General features: G+C 36.8%; 1 pseudogene; it reads left to right on the forward strand.

Moving 5' to 3' along the window:
• Positions 1-320: 320 nt before the first annotated feature.
• LOC112475108 lies at positions 321-439 on the forward strand (annotated as a pseudogene).
• Positions 440-13,055: the final 12,616 nt, after the last annotated feature.

The following is a 13,055-nucleotide window of genomic DNA, read 5'->3' on the forward strand; positions in this document are numbered from 1 at the left end:
CATTGAGGCTGGCAAGAGGAAGACCCTGATCTGGACAGTACCACCAAAAAGCAGCAACATTTGGAGCCCTGTAAGAAGCAAAAGGATGTATTATAAAATAAATGTTAAAGAATCTCAGCAAATGCATTTCAGGGCATGAAAGCACCACGTCAAACAAGGGGAGGACACCCTCCGTCGATTCTCCGGTTCAAACATTTAGAGATGTCACCTCTCTTCTGTCTCTCAGAAGTTCCTACATTTTTTTAGGCTCGAGTGAAGTGCTACTAACTTCCTAAAAAGTAAATAAAGAAATTGAAAAAAATAAAAACAAAAAAAACTTTGTCTACAGCCATGCCACCCTGAACAAGCCCGATCCTGTCTGATCTCGGAAGCTAAGCAGAGCTGGGCCTGGTTAGTACTTGGATGGGAGACCACCTAGGAAGACCAGGTGCCCCAGGCGTAAAAAATTTAAAAATAAGGGATTGTAAACTGACAAGGTCCTTGCAGTCTGTGAGGTCAACCAAGGGTTGCCTCGCCTAAAAAAAAAAAGTCATCAATTTATTTTCCTCACTCTTACATTGCATTACATTGAATTACATTAAAATGTGCTATTTGGTATGCAATATACAGGTGATGTATTATAGAATTGTACACTTGAAACCTATGTAATTTTATTAACCAATGTCACCCCAATAAATTTAATTTAAAAACTTTTCATACATGTAAAAAAATGTGCTATTCCAGGGCAAGTTATTATTATTTAATGTAGTAAGAATGACTAATCATCTAAGATATACCAGAAATAGTTAACATGATATGCAATTGGAGTCTCAATTCGCCTTCTTTTCATTGATCTAATTTCTGTCTCAGTCACTCTTTACCCTAAAAATAAGGAAGAGTGATAGTGTCATACTCTAATCTGTCAATATGTTTACATCACTTCCTAGTAGGTCCATATCTTAGAGACTATTGACATACCCCTGTTTATGGGGCCAAATGGCTTCACTGGAAAATTCGACCAAACATTTAAGAAGGAAATAGTGTCAATTCTATACAAACTGTTCCAGAAAATGAAGAAGAAAGAAGACTTCCCAGCTTTTCTCAATGAGGACAGAAGTTTTCTGATATGAAAACAAGGCAGACATTATCAGAAAAGAAAACCACAGACCAATATTCCATATGCACATAGATGCAAAAATTTTAAACAAAATTTTAGCAAATCAAATCCAACAATATATAAAAAGGATAATACAACATGGCTAAGCAGGGTTCATTAGAGGAAAGCAAAGTTGGTTTAACATTCAAAAATCAATCAGTGTAATTCACCACAGTAACAGACAAAAAGATAAAAATCATGTGATCATCTCAAGAAATGTAGAAAGAGCATTTAACAAAGTTAAATAAGCAAATCTGCTAAAATTTCTTAGCAAAGCAGTACTTGAAGAGAACTTCTTCAACTTAGTAAAGGGCATGTATAGAAAACTTACAACTAATATCATATTTAATGGAGAAAAACTAAAAGCTTTTCCCTTAAGACAGGAAAAAGGCAATGATGTCCCCTCTTAGCACACCTCCTCAACATTGTGCTGGAAGTTTAAGGCAGTTCAATAAGGCAAGTAAAAGAAATAAAAGATATCCAAACTGGAAAGAAAGAAACTGCCTCTATTTGCAGACAAAATGATCATCTATGTAGAAAATCCTTCAGAAATTACAGAAAAAAGCTATTAGAAGCCATAAAAGCACTAGAAGAAAATTTTTAAGATAATCTTGTAGTGAGGAAGCTCTAACTGTAACACAAAACCCAGAAGCTGTAAGAGAAAAAAAGCAATTTATTTGACTACATGAAAAAAAAATTATAATCAGTGAAAAATGCTATAAAGAAAGTCAAGAGACAAAAAAGAAATTAGGATAAAATACTTTCAACTCATGTCACAAAGGAGTAATTTCTTAATGTATTAACAGCTCCTGTAAGCCAATAAAAAATATCAGAACCCAACATGAAAATGGGCAAATTATAAAACCAGAAATGTCACAAAATGTTAAACATGTTTTTAAACATGTTAAAATATATTCAACTTCATAATATAAGAACTACAAATTAAACGTATTTTATATCAATATAAAAATTTTTTTCACCTGTTGGCAAACATTTTTTAAGTTTCATATCTTCTGCTAGTGAAGATGTATGAAAATATATTGTAGATGGGAGTGAAAATTGGTGTATAACCTTTATGGAAAGCAATTTGTTAATATTATGTAAAATATAAGATTTGTATCCCTTTTGATGTAACAAGTTCACATCTAGGAATTTCTTCGACAGATATACTTGCATGTACAAAATAATCTGTATATGGTTAATTGGTACAGCTCTGTTTGTAATACCAAAAGATAGAAAACAACTTAATTATCCATAAATGGAGGACTAATTAATAATTATGTCATATTAATACAATGCTGGCACTAAAAAGAATGAGCTAGATCTTAATATAATACTATAAAAGGATTTCCAAGATATACTGGTGAGTTTCAGAAGCACCGTGTAGGAAACTGACATAAGCATGATGGTGGACTAGGAAGCGCAGAAGAAATCCTGTGGAGCTCAAAACCAGCAGATGTCTGCATAGAAAAGCATACGAAACATCTTACCTGTGTCACCTCATCCCCCAGCCCAGACCATGGGAAAAAGAGAGTGGAAGTACCCCAGCATCCTCATCACCACTGCGGACTTCTGTAGCCTTTGCTACCTACGACCCCCACAGTCTTCACAAGTGCTGAGCTCAGAGACATAGATAAGGAGAGTTTGCGGGACTGGCGACAGCCATTGAAAGTATTAGCGGTCAGTGAAGGAAACACAGTGGACGTCTGTTCTAGCCCTGGAGAAGTGCGAGGCTCTTCCCAGAAGCCATTAGACACAATTTTAAATACAGTACAACATCCACATCCACATCCCCACCCTGTCCAGTGGTTCAGGGAGAGGCTGAAGTAATAAGGTCCCCGAAATCTGCAGCCACTGAAATTTCCTGAGTAAGTTTCCAAAGTGGCTTGAAATAACCACGATCTAGGAACTATTCAGAAGTCAAAAAAACACTAGCAATTGTGTGAGAACGAGCCACGTGGCAGTTATTAACATCAAAAGCTAATTGCTATTTAGACACAAAACACTATTTCCAACTGGATAGTCGTGTCGCCTAAAGACATTTCAGGCACTTAAAAAGTAATTGAGCCAAAATGAGCCGTCATGTGCTATCCTAGACATGTGTAGTTTTTATAAAACTGAAATCATTTATAATTCAGCCTTTACCCAGTTTTAATTTTCTTGAGGCATAATCTGGCAACGTGTGAAACCAACTGATTCCTCTATTTTCTTTCTCATTTAAGCCAAAATTCCCAGGAGAAAAATTGCATTTACTTCCCCAAGCTTTATCAAAAAGAAACAAAACAAAACAAAACAACCAGAGCACAGCATATTTGAACCATGTCGATTACAGAATGGTTGAGTCAATCACCACAACGAGAGGTGATCACAGGGACTAGATCTGAAGTGCGCTCCACACGGGCACAGTGAAGACTCAAAACTGCAGGCACGGCTAGACTGCAAGGCGCTGACCGCACTGAAACCAGAGCCCTGCCTCTGCACACCATTCACAAAACCGGACTGATGGTAATGAACTCATGATTAGTTCATTTCAGCTAATATATGAGCCTAAGCTTTTGCTGAGTGATGTAATATTTCAAAAGTGGGACTGTGTGATGGAATTTATTGGACTTCCTGAAATCACCAATGTAATTGTTTTTGCTGTTCACATATTAGGCATAGTCTCGGGGGGAAAAGCTGATTCTATCGTTAAAGAGTTTACGGCTTGCAAGAGGGTCACAAAGTCTGAGTAACAAAATGACTGTCCTGACAGATTTAGACAATAAAACCACCAGATTGTGACATAAATGTTTTTCTCAGAGGCTGTTTCTGAAACACATACTAAATGCAAATATTGAAACACCTGCATGCCAAACACAATTCTTTTAACAGATGTTAATCCCTGTGTGTTTAGCCAATGGATTTAGATCACATAAATGTAACTTACCCCCTTCAGACCATCTTGGAAAACTACCAATTACCTTATTTTAATTTGAAAAAGAAACTATTACTCCCTACATTATAATTTCAGTTTTATACTTTATAATGGGAATACATAAAAAGCAAGCACAAAACATGAAAAGCCAATTTGAAACTGAGGCAAAGCCTCTAGACTACATTACAGGTAATTATATAAATTATCTACTTTTAGCACAGAAAATTTACAAAGATTGATAAGTATACAAATTTTTTTTTAATTTTTCTCCATGGCCCTGAAAACTGAATTCTTTATTTAATCTACCACTAATCAGAACAACCCACTGAAGAGCAGTCATCTTTTTTTCCCTCCATTTCTGAGACCTGGTGAGCACCCTGGCTCATAGTTGAAACCTGCTAATATCCCTTAGGTTATTTCCTGCTTGGGAATGCCTCTAAGAGATCTTTTCTTTTTTTCTCTCTTTATCTACATATGGACCTTCTTTTTCATAGTAGTTTTGGCGTTCACAGCAAAATCGAGCAGAAAGTACAGAGATGTCCCATCTATTCCAGCCCAATACATACATAGCCACCCCACTAACAACATCCTCCACCAAAGTGGGACATTTGTTACAATGGATAAACCTACACTGACACATCATCATCACCAGAGTCCATATTTGACATTAGAGTTCACTCTTGGCATTGCACATTCTATAGGTTTGGATAAATGTGTAATTACATGTGCCTACCATTATAGTATCGTACAGAACAGCTTCACTGCCCTAAAAATCCTCTGTGCTCCTCTTATTTATCTCTCTCCTCAATCCTGATCTTTTAAATTTTTCTTCAGCCACCTCCCCATTTTTCCAGCCTTGAATCATCCTTTTGAGTCAACTGTTTAATAATAATGAAAACCACCATTTTCGTGCCCAGTGGTATGTACCAGACCCTGCAATAAGTGCTTGACATATACTATGTCATTTAATTCTCAAATATACCAAAAAGCGGGCTTTATTTTTTATATTTACTCTGAGATAACTCAGCAAGCTTGTAATATTATTTGACTCAGTGAACAAGTCGTGCAGTCTAGATTTTAAGCCAGCTCCAAAATCTATGCTTTCCACTAGGCTCTTATGCCTCTCTCACCCTATAAAGTATTGTTCCATAGGGGAGCCTTCTATTTTCATTTTAAAACGCATCTTGTTCTTTTTTAGAGATATGTAGAAAAAAAGGAAAAGGTTTACTTAGGTTGCCAAATTATTTTGAATACACATACTGGTCTCATTCTCTGCTTCTGTACCAGGAGCCAGAATGAAAAGACTTGCACTATGCAGCTACCTAGTTAATTTTTAATAAATATAGACTTGTTGCTTGATTAATTAGTTATCTACATGGAGCATTCTATCTCAGAGTTTTGTCTTCCACCTTGCTGCCACCTATCTTCTGCACATTGCATGGTTCTATTTATCCAAAAGCTTTTAGATAAAAACAGAATCAGCCTTGTCACATGAGCATCCCTTCCATTCGCTGTGTTTAATCAAAGATAAATCAACACAGGTCACTTACTGGAGATTAAACTCTAGTAAAGTCAAGCCAAGTTTCAGCTGTAGAATCCTAACATGCTATATCTCATAAGAGCTTTCAGATTCCTAATTAGAAATTCTGTTTCTTTGCTCACTATCGAAAGGCAAATTATTAGAAACTATGGGTAATTATTTATCATTTTGTTACCATGGACAACATTTCCAACCATGGCCTTTTCTCATACTCACATATATCCTCTAATACCACCTACAATATTGAATACTATAGTGGATACAAAATAAGCTCCAAAAATGGTTTCCTCCCTCAAAGACTTCAGAACCTCCTTGTGAAGAAAATATTGACTCATTTGAAACCATTAGAAACAGGGAGGTATTCGAAGATTAATAATAAAATGCTAGTTGAGGCTATAATTGCATTGAAAGTTCAGAGTGAGATAAGATTTCTCTAAAGTGTAGGCATCAAGACACACTAGCCCTTAAATTTTTGATTTTCAGGAATGGATAATAGTTAACAGATATAAAGGAGTAAGGATATTGTTGAAAGACAATTCTCCGAGGGTCTGTCACAGTTCTGCATTTCTCGTAAACAAAGGCACTGCCATTGTTCCAAACTATCTTTTCAGGGATGTTCGTATAGCTAACCACATTGGAAAACAGAGATAATGTCTACCTCCAGAGTGAAGGAACAGGCATGCCTACTGTCCATTACAAAATATTCACGTTCCTTAAGCTCAGGGTTCCTCTCCTGTGATGCCATCGATTGCACAGATATCACCTCTCCATGTGGCCCTGTCAGAAATGGAGCTCAGGACACTGACACAAATGCTAACACTCTGGTTACTGCTATTGCTGTGAGTCATGAAACTAACGCAGGTCAACGTGTTAGCCTGCCAAGTAGGGGAAAGTATCAGACCCTTTTTAGTTCCTAACAGGTAGATTTGAGACAGAGGGCTCAGAACAAATAAAAATCTAGGACCAGGAATATGAACGGGGAAATACAGAGAAAGATATGAGTATCTATGCAGACCTAAACAGCATCACTGGAGTTCGTCCTTATAACTGAACTAAGAATGAACCAGATTCTGCCAAATGAGTTCATTTATAGCCAAGATTGAAATTGGCAACATTGTGAGAGAAATTTTTTTTCCAGGTACCCTTTAAGGTAATAGAATAATACGTTTGGTTATCTGTGGCAGAAAAGATTCACTTCCCTAAAAATGACTAGCACATGATGATGACTTACAAAAGCTCTGACCCACTGTGACTTCACTGCTCAAAATGATGGCATAAAAAGCACTGAAATGTTTGCAGAGTTTCTTTTCAGTGAGTTAAATTTAGACTTTACAATTATGTTTCACTTTCCACGTTCCTCACAGGAAGTTTAGAACTAAATTGAACTCTCAATGGTCTGAATGGTTCTGTTCTCATTCTCTCCAGCTTCGACCTTCGCATTATACTTCCTCTGGTCTTGACTCCCTATTCGTGCATACTTTTAATCTTATTTTAAAGTGTGCATAACTCTTACATGTATCACCTCAAATCTTTTCTGGAATGAGGTAGACGATTAGTCAATATGAGTTTATTGATTATTGAAATGGCTAAATGAGCTTTGCTGAATCTATTAACTGCTTGCCCAAAACTTCACCTCCTTTTCTCCATATCCTTCCAAAGGCAGAAGTAGAATTCTAGTCAGACGTGCATTGAGGAGGCAATGTGACTACACTCTTCAACTTGTCGATGCTATGTAATAATTATCTGTTCATTCAATAGACAAATCTAGAAGGAGAAAGGAAATCAGTTTGAAACAACTTAGGTTCTTCCCCCAAAATTCCAAAGTTTCACATGATCATGAAGACAGAGGGTGCCATCCAGATGATGTCTAGAAACCATGATGACTGGCTCTACACAAAAATGTACAAAGAATATGCTTATAGGTTACTTGACATATCTGGGCATATGGCATCATACCGGTAATATATCCTTTTCACTTTATACTTTTCACCTTTAAGTCCATTTACAAACGTCATCTAAAATTTGTTGACACAAAGTATCACCTGGTTTAATTAAATTGAAATAGGACAGGGAGTAGTGCCTGCACAATTGGAAGATGCTTTCCAAATGTTGTTCTTCACTGGAAGTATGTAGGATCAGTAAAATAACAATAATTATTTCAGCACCATAAATCAAGGTAAAATATGTGTTTCCAGAAGTGTCTAGTAGAACGAACACCTTCCAAACCTAAGTCATCTCAACATAATACAGCTGTCTGAAACAACGCTGGAATTTCTGTGTTTTTCTTTTGTTAGTGAGAAAGCACCTTTTGAGGCATGGCTGATTTGTGAGATTTACAACATCATACTTAAGAATTTAGGAAAAAGATAAACAAGAGGAGGGTGACTGTAATGCTTTGAAAAAATTATTTTTAATTTTACTTACAAGGATCTTCTCTAAAAGGCAATCAAGTATGCAAATGTAAGGCCTGTTGGGTGGAAGGGTGCAAGACGTAACAGCGGGTAGGAAAGAACACTGTTTTTAACCACAGTGTCAAGACATAAAAACAGATGAAAGAAAGGATCCATTTAAGTCTATTCCCATAATGGATAAGCCAAGATTACACCTACCTAGAATGGTAGTGCACTGCAGAGGTTAAGAGCCAGACTTCAGGATTGGGTAAATTGTCAGGATCAGTCAAATTTGACCCAAATTCAGCAGTCTTCCCTTAGTGAGGGATCCAAGAAGGGTTAAGAATGGCAAAGAGAAGGGAGTCTGAGAGCCAGATGCAATATCTCATTAGATTTTTCTCTGGAGCATCAGAAATTCTAGATTGGTAACAGCAAGCCGGGGTCAAGGAACAAAGCAGCAGAGGAAAAGTTCTGTTACATTTGCTATCAATTTCTGGAGTGAAGTGCAGGCTCCAACACTTCTCCCGTGCTCATCACTACTTTACTTTCTCACTACCTGTTCTGGATTAATTATGGGGCTGATGAGCTTTGTAAGAATTTCCTATACAGCAGAGTCTAATATAGGACAATTTTTTTGGAAGTTGGGGGTGGGGAGATGGATGAGAAATTCTCCATTCTCTGATTCGTCAGTAGAGGTCACAGAATCATGCTACACTCAAGACTGCTGAGGGCAGAGGGGTTGTTTCGTGGACAGTGTGGTGTCCTCTGCAATGCCTAATATAAGTGCCAGTAAGTATTTGCTAAATCAAATTTAATCGAGTTGCTTAGCAAGTTCTATTTATTTCTGGATAACAGATCTATATTTTCCTACAATTTGATGATTTCTTATTTATGATTGATGGTTCCCAACTTCAACATTTTCAAAACTAGGGTATATTGGTTTGCTTTGGTAAGATATTATTCTTGTACTATATTTGTGCTTTATCCAAACAGAAGAAAAAGCATCAAAGTACAATAAAACCATACCTTGTATATGGCCCTTAAATAGGTGGTTTCTAAACACTTATAAAAGAGTTATAAAATTTAAGATAAATATGAACAAAAGTGTATGTTATAGGCATGCCATACAAGCAAGGCTAGATTGATAACATGACATAATGGTCATTTAGTATCTTGCTCACAGTAGGTACTCGAATATATAACAAGTGATTAATTGGTGTTCTCATAGACTCCAAGGTTTGGATCTTCATGAATAGGCCATCCACATTCACAGGAACTTGTATGTTTCTGGAACTCTATAATTCAACTGCAGTAACGAAGAGAAATCTTCCCTTTCTGAGATGAAATACTCATTCACCAGTTAGCAAGCTTTGATGGTTGTCATAAGGTTATCTGTGGGAAAAGCAGGGAGTTGTGTGACTCTCGATTTTTATAGATGAGAAAAGTGTGATGCAGAGAGTCGTTTAAGGAAAATAATGTGAAAATCATGGTAAGAGAGGTGGACTGAGACCAAGTTCAAATGACATTATGTGCCATGCAGGGTTTAGTGCCAGAAAGGCATAGAATAATTTCAAATATGTGGAGGACATGGTCAGACTTTAGAACCACCTCTTTGGTGATATAGGATAGACCTCACACTCAAACCGTTTGTATTATCAGTTCTCTGGAATCCATACTCTCATCTCCCTCCCTCTGTAAATGTCATTCTCTTGGATAGAGATGTCTCCTCTTCCTTGCCCACCAGACTCATCCTTCTTTCTGTACAAACATGGCCTCCTAGTCGATGACTCTTAGGCAGTCAGTCAATTTTTCTTTTGTGCTCTCTCCGTAGCCACCTGGGACATGGTACAAAGGTTGTTGGTGCATCTGATTCCTCCATTTGACTGAGAGCTCTTTAAAAGCAGAGACTGGGTCTTAGTTATATTTCGAATTGAGAAGACCTAGCATGGAGTCTATATATTAGGTACTCAAGAAGTGCTTGTCACTACATATGGGCAATGTTATGAAGTAGGTAAAATTCTGCCTTCCTACTTCCTTTCACTGCCTCTCACACACTTGCTATTGCCTCCTCTCTGTGTCTTCAATTGCCTTTGGGAGGCCCAGAGCCCTTCATTTAATTGTCCCAATGAAACCTGTCCTCGAACATCTTAAAGTCTAGAACTGTCCCTTTCCTCTGTCCCTCAAGACCTACTCATTGCTTTCCAAAGCTGATCGCTGGCTAAACTAATTTATGTTGGATGATACATGATCCAATTTTCCTTTTTAGATATAGTTCCTAAAATCCAAAGGAAAGAATTTCAGACACAGAGGCTGCTGGCAGAGGCAGGCAGGGGAGATAGTTCTCTGTTATGGTGTACAGCCACTGATCCCTAAAATGACATTCTGTAGGCAACTGTTGACACCTACATGTAGACATACAAAAACTGGAAAAAATTTTTCAATTCACAAAAGCATGATTATTTCAGTACTCCTCCAGCATACATATTTTTAATATGTAAATATGAGGTTTTCCTTTTCAAAACAACTATAACTTTATTGATTTTTTTGTGACGAAATGATATTATCCACTCACAAAGAAAAAAATTGCACACTTCACCATGGAGGAATCTCAAAAACATAATGAGAAAAAAGTCACACAAGAAAATGTCCAATATGGTTCCATTTATTTAAAGTTCAAAACAATCTAAATAAAGCCATATATGATTTATGGATACATTCATAGGTAGCTAAGCCATATAGAAAAGTAAAGAAATGATTAGCATAAAATTCAGGCAAGTAATTACCTCCATGAAAGAGACAAGGGCAGAAGAAAGGCTTGGCTCTAACATAAAGTAATATTCTAATTTTTTAGCTAGGCATATATCCTCAGTATAAGCCATACATATACCTTCTTTCAAATGTATGGCACCTTTCATAATAACAAAAGAAAATCAAGCACTCTAAAAAAACTATACAAAGAAAATAATATCCCAAAACCCACCACCCAGGGGTAACTATTAACAACCTTCAAGACATCTTTCTTTTTACATACATGCACACGCACCCATAAAAGTTTGTGTGTAAGATCATATACCATAAATACTGTTTGCAGCCTGCTTTTTTTCCCAACAATATACCATATGCATCGTTGTGAAATGAACTCCACGACATATAATTGAGTGAGGAAAAACATTGTGAGCTTACTAAGAACTCACACAAAAAGAAATGTTCTCACCCAATGTGATTAAATATATTTCCCTCAGATCTCCAGAATTCACATGACAAGAGAATTTTATAAGTTCCAAACAAATTTCCAGAGGATGCCACACAAAACTGACCTTTCTTAAGAAAGTAAACTTAGCTATACAACTTTTCTTTAATCCACAGTCAAAGCTAAACTTTTTTCACTTGTAAGCTAAATACTTCTTTACTGTGAAACAAATGTGCCAAAAACGATATTCGTCATTTTTAACACAGGAAAAAAAAATAACTATATTACATCAGAGCCTATAAAATATTGAAAATGGAGGGGTGATTTTCTCACTTCTGACATACGTGTCATGTGTAAGACATAGACATATGGCATTTAAGTTCTGTTCTGTTAATAACAGAACTGTTTTCATTGAAGACCCCAAATTATGTCTCGATCATGGCATCATTTATGAATCTAATTGCCTGTTACTACTATGTTAGTAAACTATTGTTTTAAACTGACATGCCTTCTGGACCAAATTATTCCCATGTACAAACTACTTGCTAGCCAGAGCCTCAGTAAATATTTCCTATGAACTTGAATTTTTCAATATGGCAAGCCACAACTGGTAACCATACACTTCACACTCATGGCTTTCTATAAATGTTTTAGTTTGAAATAATAAATGCTTTTAAAAATACCTCCACTTTGATAGGAAAACCCTATTCACCTCACAGCTCATTCCCACTTTTTAGTAATTTTTCTCTCATCAAGTTGACTCAAATTGAAAACATATCACCAAGAACTGAGCCACATAACAGCCTGACATAGGTTCCAGAATTGTGGGGTGAGGGGCCAATGAGTGGGACCTGAGAACTTGTGGAGAAAGGGATTTTTCATATCAAAACATGATTGTAGGTTTGGAAAAGTGCTCGCAAAAAATAATTTTTGCTGAAGCAATTCCATGTGGTTCTAACCATCCCCCAAACCATGCTTTTATCAGTCTGAAAAATTGTAAGACTCCACACCTACAATTCAAGTTTCTCATTTCCTCCAAAGTAAACTAAATTGAATTTTTGCAGCTATAGCTGTTTAAAAGGATTATCCCTTTTTAAGGGAATGCAGTGTGCACGGATACTCCCAGTTCATTAAACTTTGTCATTCACAAAGCAGGAGACATTTAGAACATGTATTCACTGGTACGTAACCCACCAGACAGCAACATGCCAGGACTTAATGAGATTTGAGGTAAACACTGTGATCACAGTGAGTAAAAACATCTCACCAAAACCAAGAAAACTTTATTGAGGAATTAGAAACGGAACAATTTCTCTGGACACAGGTGAAGATTGTAACACTTTGATGAATTTCTTGGTTCTGTATTGTTTTCATGAGTCCCTATTATCTGCTCTCAATAAACCAATTTGTCAAATGGCGCATCATCTAGGAAAATGCAAGATTGCTCACTGAATCTGTTTTTAAAATTGTCCTGCTTAGATATGAAACATACTCATGAGTGGACCCAATGCAGGTGAAGTATTGAGCAAAATAAAAAGCAGATAAACTTCACATATTGTGGAATACCAGATAGTCCCCTTTACTGTCAACTTCAGTTTCAGTTTATATGCGTGATAAGTCACTCATGCTGAAGTATCCAGGCTCCATACCTCAAGGAGCTGGCCATTAATAATGGAGCTGCAGACAAAGGAAAAGATTGCACCTAAGATGGAATTCACATGTCCAAAGAGAGGGGGCAAACTCGAACTGGGAAGGCCTTGAAGGCTGCAGCCGCAGGTGGTCAATGCAGTCACATGAAACGCCAGAGAAGGATGGCAACAAATCATAGTAGGTTCTTCTGCTTCCCTGGCCTAGGAAAATATTTGTGTTATCATGGTCATACCAGT

The sequence above is a fragment of the Pteropus alecto genome, unplaced genomic scaffold (assembly GCF_000325575.1).
Source record: "Pteropus alecto unplaced genomic scaffold, ASM32557v1 scaffold50, whole genome shotgun sequence".
Lineage (NCBI taxonomy): Eukaryota > Metazoa > Chordata > Mammalia > Chiroptera > Pteropodidae > Pteropus > Pteropus alecto.